The sequence below is a fragment of the Gracilinanus agilis genome, chromosome 4 (genome assembly GCF_016433145.1).
Source record: "Gracilinanus agilis isolate LMUSP501 chromosome 4, AgileGrace, whole genome shotgun sequence".
In the NCBI taxonomy this organism is placed as follows: domain Eukaryota; kingdom Metazoa; phylum Chordata; class Mammalia; order Didelphimorphia; family Didelphidae; genus Gracilinanus; species Gracilinanus agilis.
The window spans coordinates 51,546,495-51,563,200 of record NC_058133.1 but is presented as its reverse complement, the minus strand read 5'-3'; positions in this window follow the sequence as shown (position 1 = coordinate 51,563,200).

Below are 16,706 nucleotides of genomic sequence, written 5' to 3'. Positions count from 1 at the left end.
TTTGGACCTGGGAGTGACTGCTGAGCTGTTCAAAGTGTCATAGAGACTCAGCAAGATGAATAATCATTCATGGATTCTCACCTTGTGGGATTGAGAATTGCAGTTATGTTATAGGATATTTTGATATTGTATGTGATATTCTCATATTGTATGTGATGTAATTATAGCTGATTTGTATAAACCTGCCTGTATTTAATTATTAAAAATAATTGGAATCTTGGGAACATTATTGCACATATTTTTAAATCCCTAGAAAGCCCAAAAGTCAATGTCTTACAATGACACCTATTGAAAAACATCAACAAAAATTTGCTATTATTCATTAATGTAAAAAAAATAGTTATTAAGCAGATACTTTGTGTAAAATGTTTTTATGTCCTGGAGGGGTTAGGATAGGGATAGGACCAGATGAGGGATATAAGTGATATATGGAAGAAAAGAAAGAAGAAAAAGGAAATTTGGCTACATTAAGTGCTTGCTATATGTCAGACACTGTACTTGAGAAGATTTATTTTAAATGCATCATTTCTATTTCTCAGTGATATGTTATATATTTTTCTAATTGAGACTGAGTCTGTTTTTCAAACTTCTTTCCTCATTCATTTGGCCTACTAATCCAAGGAATGCTCCCTATTCAGTATTATCTTTTAAAATCAGGATCATTGAGAATGTGAGCCCACCTTTTCTAGTGAACAAGAATTAGTTTAAGCCAAGTATGTCTGCAGACCACATGGCAAAGTCCTTGGTTTCCCTATTGCAATAAACAAAAAAAAGTCACTCTTAACAAGGTGTATTGAAAAATTATTATATTTAACTCCTCATTAGGTATACACTAATTAGGGAAATTTGGGGGAGGGATGAATAATGAACTTCCAAAATTGTACTTAATGATTCAAGATGCTAAAAGAATTTGTATTTGATAATCAAGAGAGACTGTCACCCAATTAATTTATTGGTTAATGATATCTTTTTTTTTAAACCCTTACCTTCCGTCTTGGAGTCAATACTGTGTATTGGCTCCAAGGCAGAAGAGTGGTAAGGGTAGGCAATGGGGGTCAAGTGACTTGCCCAGGGTCACACAGCTGGGAAGTGTCTGAGGCCACATTTGAGACTAGGACCTCCTGGCTCTCAATCCACTGAGCTACCCAGCTGTGCCTCTGGTTAATGATATTTTGATCAATAAATGGGTTTTCTTACCCAGAATACAATTACTAATAATTTTTCATTTTCACAACAAAGTGATTTACAAATATTATTTTATTTTATCCTCATGATAGATAGCCTTGGGAGGTGTTATTATTATCACCATTTTATTGAGCAACCTGAGGCTGATAACAATTTTGACTTGTCCAGGGTCATACAACTAGTAAGTGACTGGTAGATTTTACCTCAGGTCTTCCAGGCCTATTGCTTTATTCATTGGGCCATGTACATGGACTCTTTCATAGGAAATAAAAGAAAAAAGAAATTCCCTCTAATAATGCAGATCATTACCATCTCTACAACTTACATTCTTAGAGAATTTCTTTGGCAACTGAGAGTATAAATACCATGCAGAGGGTCATACAAACAACATGTGTAAGAGAGGGAAAATGAAATCAGGTATTCTTGGCTCCATGGCTGGCTCGCCAACCACTACAACACTGCTGAGGGAGAAACAAGGCATCATTCCAAATGGGATTCCAGAGTTTATTAGGTGGATGCCTTAGTTAAATACAATACTAATTCTTTCCCCCCATATCATCTTTTATTATCTGTTTTCTTTTTAATTATAGACCCAGATATGGACATAGTTTCCTGCCCTTGGTAGACTGTAAGTTCCTTGAGGGCAGAGACTATTATGTTGGATAACCACCCCCCCAACACACCATTCCTAACCCAATGCTTGATATAATGTAGACCAATGGTTCCCAAACTTTTTTGGCTTACTGCCCCCTTTCCAGAAAAAAATATTACTTAGCTCCCTGGAAATTAATTTTTTAAAATTTTAATAGCACTTAATAGGAAAGATAAATGCACCTGTGGCCATCACTGCTCCCCTGGATTGCTGCAGCACCCACCAGGGGGCGGTGGCACCCACTTTGGGAATCACTGATGTAGACCCTTGCCAAAATTCTTGTCCATGGCTTAATTGATTAATTTATGCTCAGCAATATTTAATTTTCTAGAGATACCCAAAACAAACATGAATCTGAAGGCAAAATGGATATGATTAACCAAAGGATTCAGGATAGACTTCTTGGAGAAAGTTGCAGTTTAAATTAGCTTTATGGGATTATTTAAAACACAAATTATGAATGAGAATGGGTGTGGAAAATTGAAAAGTTTGACTGCAATAAAGAGCAATGGTGTCAAACTCAAATAGAAATAGATGTCACTAGGTCACTCATAAGAATTCCTGTGGCCAAATATTGTCTTAAAAGCCAAAGAATAATGTCTTATTGTATTTATATTATTTTCTAAAATGTTCTCTAATTACATTTTAATCTGATTCCCAAAGCACTCAGGAATACTACAGGCTTCATATTGCCTGCAGTCCATATGTCTAAAACCTCTGATAAAAAACATATTGAGTGGAAGATGAGATTTTCAGTTGAAGAGATGTTAGAGACTTTCTGATATCTCAATTAATAGATGAGTAAAATAAAACCCAGAGAGATGGTATGAATAGTGAAGTCCTAAAAGTTAGAATGTAACAGAGCCTAGGTTAGACTCCAAATCACTTTATTGAAGTAATGGGAGACGACATTGGAAATAGTACAATAAAATTATGTATAGGTGGTAGTTGTATGTTTGGAGAGTGAGGGTGGGGTAGAGACCATATATTACTTGACATGAATTTTAATTTAATAATAATTATAAATCATAATAAATTTCATAATTCATAATAACAAAAAGGTGTATTTGATATCATGTCATGGGATTAGTTGGAATACAATTGATGATCACTGATAATGCCAATCACATCACGTTCATTAAATTCTCAGTTGCCATTTCATAGTCATGATTGTTTCTGTCCAAAAATCACATTGAATTTATTAATTTACCTGCATAAATAGTTTAAAAGGACATTTCTGAATTAAGTGTTGAAAGATATTGAGGATTTTAAGAATCTGTGGTTCAAAGGAGTTATTTTTATATTTGCATAGGGAACAACCTCAATAAAGGTTTGATAGCAGGAAATGAAATACCATCATAGGGAGCAGTATCTGGGCAAGTTTTCTTGTAATGAAGAATCTATAAAAACTTCAAATAAGTGCCAGAATAAGAAATGCTACAAATTACAAATTAAAATGTTTATTTTTTATCCCAAAGACAATAAGGAACCTGTCAAGATGCTTGATCAACAAGTTCCTCCCAACTCTGGTCAAAAGAAACATCTTCTAAACTATTATGGTACACACACACACACACACACACACACACACACACACAAAACACACACATTATGTAATATTATATATATATATATATATATGTATGTATGTATGTATGTTTCTCATAGCAAGTAACAATCCACCTTATACCAGGATTATTTGTGAGCTAATTAAGCTGAATTGTGATTTTCCTCCACTATAGATCCTATCAAATTCATTATTCTATAACTGGAGAGCTTAACAGAATATCTTGCACAGAAGAGCTATTCAATATTTGTTGAATGAATGAATGAATCATGGAAACTTCTGAATACCCCAAAACCTTATTTTGTCATTTTTATGAACTCTAGCAATCAATTTCTCCTCTTCTGTTCTGTTGGTTCATTATGGATTTTTATAAAGATTTCTCCTATATTCTCTGCTTTTTATTATCTATATTGCTCAAGGCAATGATATAGGGGCTCAATTGACTCTCTCCCAGTTTGCAATTTTTGAAAACTTTTTTAGAAAGCGACTAGTAAATTATTGGGTTTACTGAATATCACTCAAAATAAAAGATATATCTGAATGCAGATTGAAACATACTTAAATTTTTTTGACTTTTTTGTCTGTTTTCTTTTACAGCATGGCTAATATGGAAATGTTTTGCATGACTGAACCTATAGTGTACATCAAATTGCCTTCTCAAAGAGGAGAAATGGGAAGGAACTGGGGAGACAATTTAGAAGTCAAAACTTTAAAAAAAAGAATGTTAAAATTTTTGTTTTACAATTAATTGAGAAAAATAAAAACATAAAATAATGCAACAGACATGACTTGCCATCAGTCTGTTAAAGAGGGAATCATTTAATGAAAACTTACTAGAACATGAATTTTCAGAGAAATTTCTAGCTCAGTAGAAAAATCAAGAATTATTTCTATAGAAGAATACATATATATGCACGTTTAAATAAACTCTAAACAAACATATTTCATGCAAATAGACCTCTTATTAGACATCTCAAACTGAATGTCATGGAGACATTTTAAATAAAACATTTTCTAAATTGAACTCTTTATCTTTTGTGCCAAACTCTCCCCATTTTTAAATTTTCCTCTTGCTGTTAAAGGCACCACGATCCTCCTAGTCCCCCAGGCTCATGTCATGATCTAGGTGTCATCTAAAACTACATACTCTTTTTTCTTCCCACATTCTGGGTCTGTTGGCAAATCTTTTGGTTTCTCCTTTCGTAAAACCTCTTGTGAGTGTTCTCTTCTTTACTTGGACATTGCCACCACCATAGTACAGGTTCTAACTACCTCATACCATGACTATTGTAAAAGCCTACTGATTGGTCCCATAACTTGAATTCTCTTCATTCAGGTCTAGTCAGATGCCAATGTGATCCTAATTCATAAGCACAATCTTACAAATTCCAGTATCAGATATAAGTCTGTTTCACTTACACAGTCCTTCAGAACTTGCCCCCTCTTTCCTTTTCAGTCTTCTTACAATTTATATACCTTTGAACCACTTCTTCCCCCAAAAAGCCAAAATCTCATCACATATATGAGTTCAGAGACACTGGCTTTGCTTTTACTGGAATAAGACACTCCATCTCCACATTCCAAGTATTTTCATCAATATTTCCCCTTGCCTAGAATACTCAGTTTCCTTACCTATGTCTTATGGCTTCCCTGACTTCCTTCAAATTAGAGCTAAAAGTCTCTTTGCTACAGGAAATCTTTCCTGATCGTTCTTAATGCTAATTCCTTTCCTCTGCTAATTATCTCCAGTGTTTCCCACCTTTGGCTTGTTTGCACACAGTTATTTTCATGTTATCTCTTCCATTACATTGTGAGTTCCTTAAGGAAAGGGACGATCTTTTACCTTCCCTTACAATTCTAACATATGTCGTAGTGTCCAAAACATATTAGGTCCTTGATAAATGTTTATTGACTAGGTTTCTTTTCATTTTTTTTCTTTTCATTTTCTTTTAATTTCTGCTACTTTTAGATAGCTTGATTTGTTAGAAATTTTTTTTTCTTCTAAAATCAGACATATGTTCCTCTTTGCAATGTCTGCCCATTACTCCTGGTTCTGTGCTTTGACATCAAACTGATCAGTTAAAAATTTTCTTTCATATCAAATATTTGAAATCAGTTTCTATACCTTACTGACCCCAGCTTTATTTTCCTGAGACTAAGTTGCTCATGCAGTTAAGAAGCTGGTATGAGTGTAAATTTTGTCTTTCCTGTTTCATCCTTTATCTTGTGGTGAATAATGCTTACCTCAGAGGATGAATGACATTTAGCAGGAGGAAAAGAAAAGTCTATAAATGTAAATTAATCATATAAGTCTACATTGTGGTTTCAAGAAAAGAGATAATATGGTAGACATTTAAAATTTCATTCCAACTTTACTCAGACCCTCCTACAATTTATCTTCTGAAGCACAATCACAATTATAGTACTAGTAATCTTGGAGATCTGAGTATGAACAGTGAAAAATAAAACTAAGGCCTGAATGAATATGAATACATATCAGTTCTAAAACTTAGAACACATTATTTCCACTGAAATGAAAGAATGACTCATTTGTATATTGGCCACATTGATGTGGAGCACAAAGAGAATGGGAGAAACATATGGCTAAATAGGCTCTTGGTTGTCTGTGAAATTTCCCAGAACCCTGGACTAACGATATTTTAAAGTACCCATTTATGATGGAAGGTGAAGAGTTCTATGGTTCACATATTTTAGTTGTAATAACAATTATATAAAAGGACTGGTTTAAGAACTTTTGAAAGAAGTTGTTCTACTTCTGTGGGATACACATGTTTCCCTACTTACCCTGGAGCAGATTTATTTGGTTTTAAATTTGTCAGTTCCAAGGTGCTAACAATAGTGTAACATTTTTTAAGGGGAAGTAAAAGGGAAAGGTGGAGAGGAAAGATGTCTGGATCTTTTAATTCATAGGTATAAAGAATTCTCAGTATGGAAATCACTTTTGTGGATGAAGAACATCATCAAACTTTAAAATTTGGATCTTAAAGATTTACTTGAATAACTCAACTCTTTAAGCCATGGAGCTTCATTTTTGACATTTTATCAGGAAAGTCTGACACATTGTTGGCATTTAATAAGTGTTTCTTGATTGATTTAGGGGTCTGATGCAGGTTTTTCTGACCTCAAGTCTATCTCTTTATCAAGGCTATTCCATTCCATCTCTCGTGAGAGTAAGAAACATAAAAATCTCCAATGGGAAGAAAGAAAATGAAAAAAAAAAAGAAATGAATAAACAGCCTGTAGCAGGTGACTTATAGTAGAGAATCACTTTTTCAGATCTATAGGAGAGCATCATGTCACATGGAAGCATAATTATACTCATTCTGTTTATCCCTGGAGAACAGAAGTTGGAGACCACACTGATAGTGGTAGATTTAGATTTGAGATCAGGATAAAAATAATAATAAATAATAGCACAAAACAATCTTTTTTAAGAATTCCAGGTGTTCACAAGGGAAATAGACCATTTGGGGAGGTCTTTCCCTCCTAGAAGGTCTTCAAGCAAAGATTAGATATCCCAGTGTTTCGGTGTTTTAGAGAAAGGATATTTTTAAAGGATGGGTCATTTTAGGTGATATCTGAGACATATTCAGAATTCCCATATGTATGATAAAAGTCAATTATCTTATTTTACAGAGGAAGAAACTGAGATACAATCTGATGATGAAATTAGAAGACCAACTCCAAAAAATAAGTGGTAGTGATGGGCCTAAAGCCACATTATCTGAATTTGAATCCATCCTCTCTCTGAACAATTCTACATTTTTAATGAGCTGGGTCTAGGCTTGTGACTTCTTTGATATAGGAAGCTCCCTCTCCCAATGTAGTAGTATCCATTCTATAACCTATATTCTTCAACAGTCATACTGAGAAATGATTTACCCAGTACCATACAGCCAGTATCTGTCAAAGATACAATTTGATCAAATGGGATAATATATATATATGTATATATATATATATATATGTCCCATTGTAAAACTGAAATTGTTTCATAAATACTAATTATTATTGTTATTAATGAAATGGTTCTAAAGTTGAAAAAAGGAATAAATGTTTGAAAGGATGAAATATTTTAGAAGGTTTTGTTGTTGTTTTAATACAGCAATTTTCTCTGTAGTTTGGATCACAGTTTATAGGAGTAGGGAAGGAAGTCTATTGGCAATTTCCATGTATTGGTCATCTATGCTGAGAAATTGCATAATCAAGACTGAGGTGAGTGAAGGCAGGATCTTTTGAGAACAAGTTTACTCAGTCCTTCCTTTACTGTTACACTGGAATTATTTTATGTTTTAATTTGCTAGTTGTCTTTTAAATAAGCTAATCAATCAATTTTAGCCACGTACCAGGGAAACATGCACAAATGAAACAGTCCCTGACCTTGAGGGGCTTAGACCAATTTCCATGCCCAACATCTAATTCTATCCACCTGTTGGCATTGTCTTCCATTTTTTCTCTTTAGAAAAGGTGGATGTTAGGGTAGTTAGTCACCAGTATCTGCTACCTTGGGATCCACCAAGGAAGAATTAAGATCTTGGCTGGATGTTTTTAAATTTTCAAAGGATTCTCTGGAGGTCTGGCTCCCATAAAATGGAATGTTTACTCGCTTAGCTACTACAGTTCCTCATTGTGAAATTAACACCAAACCTCATTATCCTATGGATTTCTTGGATTTTAAAAATGCTTAGCATTATGGTGGTAACATTAATAGTTATTACTGATTTAAATGGGTACTCTGTGTCGGTAACTGATTGACAAGATCAATAATTTTAAGATCAAATGGTCACAGCGGTCTGCTTTTTTACCCTCTTTAATCAGTGTCTTTTTGTTTTATACCCATGCCTACAGCAAGATCCTGTTTTCTGTCTGTAGACAGTGGCTCCTGCTGTGTGCCTTTGAGAAAAGAAGACGAAATGGAGAATCAATTTAAGGGGGGTGAAAAGGAAAAGCTTTAGTTGACAAAGCCTTAGAGCACATCAGTGAAATCTGGCTAGTTAAATATCTTTAGTAGTTGAGATTTTATAATCATTTTCTTGGATGTTGTCATATATATATATATATATATATGCACAAATTTTCTATTTTCATTCATTTTGTACTTTGGGGGGCATAGGAAAATTTCCTCGGTCATACACACATAGATTTTATAAATCTCAGCTTCATTGCGTTATAAAGAAGAATTCTTTAAAAATTGTCTACCTTAAGAACATAGATTTAGAGCTGCAACCTTAGAATCTTATAAATCACTTATTTCAGTAGTTTCATGATAAAGATGAGGAAACTGAGGGCTAGAAAGATGAGATAACTTGTCCAAGGGACCAGGGAAGCAGAATGTAGTTTTAGACTAAGATCTAAAACCATAAGCTAATGATAATGGTATAAAAGAATTACAAATTAATAGAATCACAGTTGAAAATGATGGCTGCATAGCCATCTAGTTTGTTTCTACAACCTAGCCAACATGAATGAATGTTATAAGCTTCCCTTTCCCTTTTTAGACTTCCAGTGTCAGTCACAGGTTCTTTCAAGGCAACTCATTCTACTTCTGTTGTTAAGTTTCTCCTTAAATCAAGTTGAAATCTGCCTCTCCACAATTTGTAGCCTTTGTTCCTGGTTCTGCCCTCCTGGAACTGGCAGAATGAATCCAAAATCTCTTCCATGTGGCAGACATCCATATGTGTGTGTATGTGTGTGTGTGTGTGTGTGTGTGTGTGTGTGTGAGTGTGTGTGTGTGTAATGACTTGGCCATTCATAAGTCAGCTTTCCCTTGAGCCTTTATGGGAAGAAGCCTCAAAATTCTGGTCTCAGACCCTTCCTAGCTATGTGACCCTGGGAAAGTCACTTAACTCTAATTGCCTCGCCCTTACCTCTCTTCTGCCTTGGAACCAAAACTTAGTATCAATTCCAAGATAGAATGTAATGGTTAAAAAAAATGAGATAAATGATTTTAAAAAAGGAAATTGAAACTCAGGGGTTTGAAGTTCCCCAAAGTGTCCTAGATAGTAAATAACAGAACGAGATTTTGAGCCCAGATCTTATGGCTCCAAATAGTATTTTTCCCAGCATATTATGCTATTCTAGTCCCTTGAAACTAAACCTCCTGCCTTCACTTTCAGCCTATCAATTGGGGATAATATTTATTTGGGATAATATTATTTTAATCCTTTGAAAAATTGAAACAAAGTATTACCACATTTATAAAGCAAATGCAATCATCAGATTCCAGCACTCAATACTTATGGGGATTCCTTATTGGATACATTTAATCTTTTATCATCTATTTGTTTAAACAGCTTTCCCTACATACCTAGGATGTCTATGGCTGATAGAAAGCATTTGTTTAGCTGGCTGATCCATAGGTCTGATATCTATTTAATTGAGTTTCACTAAATTTGCATACCAGTAGTAATTAGTTATTTAAAATTCTTAATAGCACTCTGTGAAAATATCATTGGAGCCTTATGTTTTAAATACACCTTTGTTTATTAAAGCTAAAAAAAATCAACATTCATTAGTAAAAGCATTGCTAACTGGTTTGTGTTCACAAGAAAAAAAATCACAAATCTTAGGCCTATTGCTTAAATATGAATCGCAGGAGTAAATTATTTAGAAAGTCATTTAAAGCCTGCAGCAAGTTAAGAAAACATATAATCCAATCCATATTGTTCTCTGACCTTTAACCTTAAATGCGCTCTGTGCTTTGAGACCTTTGCTTTGGAACTTGGGATATTTTTACTATATCAACATCATTTAAATTTTTTTTCTAAAAAGAAACCTAGGTATTGTGCAAAGAAACATCTGTGATTCCAAAGCCTAAAAGCTCAATTGTAAAAAAAGATAAAGAAAAATATATTAATCATAACCTTGCAAAAATAAAATGATAGTATTCCTGACCATTTGATCCCAAATTTTCTGAATAGACTAAGGCATATGTACATTGAATCCAAATTGTATAGCATATCTATGAATTTTTTCCTAGGAAGTCATTATTCTTATTTTTTAAATTTATATACTTTAAACAATATAGATGAATACTTTCCCCCCCACCTTTGGATTGTGAAACTTTGTACAATGGTATCTACAGCATAATAACATAAAAGCTTTTGTGATGAAGTCCAATATTTCAGTTCATGTGATTGATCTCACACTATTCAATTAAAATTTAGATAATCATTCACTTCAGTTCAATTGAACTCATTCTCATTCTATTCAATCCAATAAATATTAATTGAGTGTCTTTGATGAGGAAGATACTATAGCAGGACTTAAGATTCAAATAGAAAAACAAAATAGTTGCTGTCTTAAATGAACTTCTATTTTGCTGGAGAAATTAGTTATCACATTGCTTAATTTTCAAACTCTTGAGATTGCTGTGATTGTTGTTACAAGCAGATGAGTAAAAAAGTTTTTTGTTGTTTTTTTTTTTTTTTCCAGAAGACACTTTCCAGGAGAAAACATTGCTTTTTCCATCTTTTTGACATTGAAGAAAATTTCATGAATTTTTCCTTTTTTTCTGATTTCCTGTTTTTTATGTATTAATTCATTTGTAGCATTGAATTCTTAATGTTGTTTGCAGATAGGCAATATATATCTCTCTAGCATCTCCTTTCCTCACCTTCTTCCAAGGGAAATTTTTATTCCCACCAAGAAAGAAACAAGAGTTTGGAATTAGACACTAGATAATCTACTCTGCTCATAGGAGAGAGGTGCTAGATTTATATCTATTTGTTTCCTTAAATATTGTTAGTTAAGGGAATATAATTTCAAGGGTCAATCTAAATGTCTAACTCCTTTTCATTTAGTGGGGAATAAGAACCCAAGTTTTCTATCCAAAGCTTGACACTCATCCCACCAAATGCAATTCATCCTAGTCAAATAGCAGAACAATTCTGAGAAAATGTACATATGATCCAGACAAATACATCATGTTGAAGGAACACAAGCTTTGAGACAAGATACCTCAACATAATGCAGAGAATAAGTTCCAGATTTGACTCAAAGGGGAAATGTTCTGAAATTTCTAATACAGCAATCTTAGGATATGGACATGATAAAGACTGCCAGCTATATTGGCTTCTACTCAGTTTTTCTCTTCCTTCAGTATCTGTTTATATATTTAGCATTGCAGATCTATCTGGAAGCTGGATAATAGAAGTTCAGGATTTATCTTCCCTCCCATTGTAACCAACTCTGAAGCCAACCCTCATTGAGGCAGGTAAGCATTAAGCAATCAATGTTCACTGATAAGGAGAGAGTTCCATAAAATTTGAAATTTAAGTCAAGGGTTATCCATTCATTGGGGATTTATAGAATATCTACTAAGATCATATCCTGAAATTTTCTCCTACAACAGATAGTTTGGATGGGATAGGAAAATTTATATTGATAGTACTGACTAGCCAGGAGAAAACATGAATTAAAAAAAATGCAGTCTTGAAATATTCCCATTGCTGTTGTATGGAGACAATCTAGCATTATGGAAGGTGGTCTAATGATTCATAACTTCTTGCCACTGTCACACTTCGTCTTCTACCTGTTTCTATCTAAGCCCTTAGATTCTGCATCTTTTCACCAATTCAGTATGATGTAATGGAAAGGTCATTGAAATCAAAGCTAAAAAAACTTGAGTTTGAATTTAGTCTGTGTTTTTACTACCTGCATAACCTTTATCAAGAAGACATTCCATTTGGGGCTTAATTTCTTCCATTTTCAATGGAACACTGTGCCATTTTTTCTCCTGGCAAATATTGCTCTGGCAATCATCCTCTTTTACTTTCTCTCTGCCTCTATCATCTTCAATCTCTTCATATGTATTGGTTCAATCTCTACTGCCTACAAATATGACTGGGTTTCCTTCATGTATTTTTTTAAAATCCTTTCCTTCTGTCTTAGAACCAATAAGACAGAAGAATGACAAGGGGTAGGCAATGGATGTTAAGTTACTTGTCCAGGGTGACACAGCTAGGAAGTATGAGTGCCTGAGATGATATTTGTACCTATGTCTTCTCATCTCTGGGCCTACCTCTAAATCCATTGAGCTACCTAGCTCCTCCCTCCCCCATCCCCATGCATTTTTTAAAAATACATTCTTTTCAAGATATCATTCAATATGTCTTCTGCCATTTATAGCTAAACTCCCAGGAAAAACTGTTTGCATTTATTCTTTTAATTCTTGTGTTCTCATTGACTTTTTCATCCTTCTAATCCAATTTCTAATATTATCATTTATTTAAGATCATTCATGGTTAGGGTGCCATATAAAATTGAAAAACAACAATATTTAAAATTCATATTCAATAATTGTCAAAGCTCTTCCATTTCTAGTTTTTCTAACATTTTGTTAGGTCTTTTAAAAATTAATATTTCCTTTCTTATCTCTAAATTGGAATAAGGCATGTCAGTAATACCAATATTTTCCCCTTTTCTTTGTTACCCTTTTTTGTAAATCTCATTGCCTCTATTGTGCTATGTAGTCCACATAGTGTTGACATTGAGGCAATAGGAAATGATCATTATAGAAAAGACTTTAGTGTCAGCAATATTTTGTGACCCAGAGAACATTATTTAACTTCATATTACTTTAAACAGTTTTAAAATGGTATCAGTACTGCTGGTCAACTGCACAAAAATAGGAATGTATTCACTCATAGTTGCCCATACTAATTAAATTGTGGGTCTGGATCCCCAAATCCATCTCATTTTTTTCATCATCTATAGAGTCTTTATGTAAAATATAGCTAGGTATTTCCCATGCATATCTTTAATGTCCATACAGATTTTTCTTATTTATCTGACTATTCCTTTGACTAATTTCTTTGATTGAGTCAAAGTATGATAAAAATCTACACTAATACCTCTTTGTATCTCTTTCTGAATATTTATATTTTAACCAAATTTCTTATATTTAAAAATGGATGGATATTCCTTTTTAAAGCCTTCTGCCACCATTTTATATACGCTCTCTCATCTTTATGATTATACTTCTGTTTTTGTTCTTTCCATCAAAATCTGTTCGAATATTTTTTCCTTACAATAAAACATTAAAAGTAAGCAACAACAACAATAAATAACAAACCCTTACTTCTTATTTCTTAGATCAATGTTTTCATAATTAGCCTCCTGTCTTTCTCATACTCAACCTAAATGTACAATCACAAGGTCTAGTCTCACTCTTTTTCTCTCCCACACTATTTGTTTTGCAATATGTTTTCACAATAGCTATAGTCTGTTTTGATTCAGAAATCCCTTCCTCTAATTTTCTCTTCAGCTCAGACAATGTTCAATATTTTGCTATTTCCAGGTTACTTTACTATATACTTTGGCAAAGAGCAGACCCTGAAATCTCTTTGAAGGACTTTAAAGATTCTAAAAGTTGGGGTTGAAGATGGAGATATAGCATTGTTTATAGAATAGCAAGCAGCTGAACCAAAATATATTTTAGATTGGGTGAGAAGGAATAATGTGAGATCAATCAAAAAAATAGGTTGGATCTAAACTGAGAAGTAATTTAAATATCAAAAAAGAGCTTTAATTTTATCCTAGAGGCAATATATAGCATTCTTATTAAACTTGCAGAAGACACAAAGTTGGAGATATAGCTCAAATGTTGGATAGCAGAATCAGCAATCAAGGCTATTTCAATAAGTATAAATGATGAACAGAATCTTAAAAAAATAAGTAAATAAAATATGAAATTGAATAAGAATAAATGTAGATTCCTCCAGATAGATTTAAAACCAATTGTAATAAAATAAGGAATGGAAGATCTGTTACTGTATACATACTTTCATGTAAGAAAGAACTAAGCATTTCAAGACACTGAAAGCTCTCTATGCACCTACCATCTGGCAGTGGGCAGATTTATATTGGTACCACCAAGTCTTCTCCAGACTTTTAAAGAGAAGCATCAGCCTCACATAGGTCAAGGCAGAGCTCCCACCAGCTTACTCGCCTACGCCTCCCCCAGTCAATTCCATCCTGTCTCATCCCCACCATCTCACCAGCAGTGATACATTCTGGAGGATAGACTTATAGTGTAGCAACTCTTAAAACTGAGGGGAAGGATTCATTTACAATGATTTCCTCATTTTCCTGGGCTATAGAGATTTCATAGCAGATCAAGCAGTAATTCGAAAAACCAACATGTTTCATTTCCAATGGACACAGTCCTAGAAGCTGCAGTAGCTACTGCCATGGAATTCATGGGAGGTATTGACTTTGTATATCAGAACTGCACCCTAAAATTCCAGGCCAACAAAGTATAAAAAGTGAAGAAATGGGGGCAGAATCAAGATTAAAAGCAGCAAAAGTCCAGACCTCTGTGAAAACCCTTCAATACAAATCAAAAAGAAAGTGCTTCAAGGGTTCAGAAAACCAAATCTAACAACAGTACAGAGTCAGGGGACTTCATGCTTGATTCAACTTAAAAGGTACAAAGAGAAGGCTGAATTCTCCAGTTTAAGGAAAAAGAAGAAGAAAGGTCCCAGGACCCCTAAAACACTTTACTGTGCTGAGTCTCCTGAAGTCACTAGAATCCTGGGGCAAGGGCTCCAGCCCAGACAGAGTGTCTTGCTGCCGCAGCTGTGCCAAGCTCAGGGTTCTAACCACAGCCTGCAGGGAGGCAACTATAGGAGAGGCTTAGAGGTGAGGGCAGCCTAGTCCCAGGCACCACTCTCCATCTTGGGCCTCTGCTTCTCTAGGCTTTGGCCTCAAGGGACATCCAGCAGATCAGCTCCTCCCTGGCTTAATCTAGTCTATTAATAGAGCAGATAAGAAGCCTCAGAGGCCAGAGAAGCACAATCTCCAACACTCTTCTCCCACCTACTGTGCTGAGAGCTACTATAAGATCCTACTAACTTGGATCCCAGGGTGAAGGCTGTAACCCCAAAAGAATATCTTCATAACAGTGTGGGAAGTACAACTCCCTTCAGCTTCCACACCTTCACCTATACCTTAAGCTTCTGTTGCCAACTGGGGAAGATCTGACCTCAGGGCTCATTAATACTCCATCAGCCTAATCTAGTCAATCAGTAGAGCAGAGAAGAAGCTCCTTCATGACAGAATAGCCCAAACCCACAGATCCAGCAAATAATCAGAGGAGCAAGATTACAGTCAATGACAGGGAGGAAAAGAAGTAAAAAATATGAGTAAACAGAAAAAGAAAAAAGAAATTAAAATTGACAACTTCCATCCAGGTATTGAACAAAGATCAAATGGAACAGAGGAGGACAAAGTAACACCAAGAAAAAAACACAAAAACTCCAGCAAATTTGACTCAGGCTTTGGAAGAAGTCAAAACACAATTCAAAAAACAATTAAGAGAGACTGAAGACAATTGGGAAAAAGACTTAAAAAGCAAAATAAGACATTTCGAAACAGAGGCAAATGAACTAAAATAAGAAAATAGTGTCTTGAAAGTGTAGGATTAGGGACACTCTAAGATGACAGGGGGTCAATGACAATCAAGTCTCCCAAATCCCTGGTCTTTGGAGAGACACACATGCACAGGCAGGCTTGACTGAATGGGAGGGGCTGGAGCTTATGGAAGTGCTCCTTCACCTCCCCCTCCCACTAAGCAGTTGGAAATCAGTTAGCAGTTTGGAAATGGTGGACAATGTGGTTTGATAATTTCTGGGCCAAGATGTTAAGTGAAGAAAAGCTTAACTCCTTATGATGATATCTTTCTCTGAATTATTTCCCCAAAGGATAGAATAGGTGAAGCTTTAAGTCTTAGAAACAATCCCCTGGCTCAGAGGTCAGGATCAATTTCAGAGTCACAAGTAGGAGGAACTTGGCTTATGGAGGTTGTGAGTATATCCCCAAAATATCTGTATCCAGACACTGTTCCTAGTTGATAAGGGTTTAATGATATCTGGGAATGGGAAGGGAGAAATGGTTTAGGATTGATAGGTAAGGAAAAAAACTACCTAAACAGTTATGTCAAAAGCAGCCCCTCCCCCCAAAGGGGGAAATATATCTAGAATGGCTGATTTCCTCTTTAAGCCTCTAAATAAGTGGTTCCCAAACTTTTTTGGCCTACCACCCCCTTTCCAGAAAAAAAATATTACTTAGCCCCCTGGAAATTAATTTTTTTTAATTTTAATAGCAATTAATAGGAAAGATAAATACACCTGTGGTCATCACCACACCCCTGGATAGCTGCAGCATCCACCAGGGGGGTGGTAGCGCCCACTTAATATTCTTAATATTCTTAATATTCTTCTTCTAAACCTTGGTGACAAGAATCTCATTCATATCAGATCCATGATGTGTTCAAGAGAG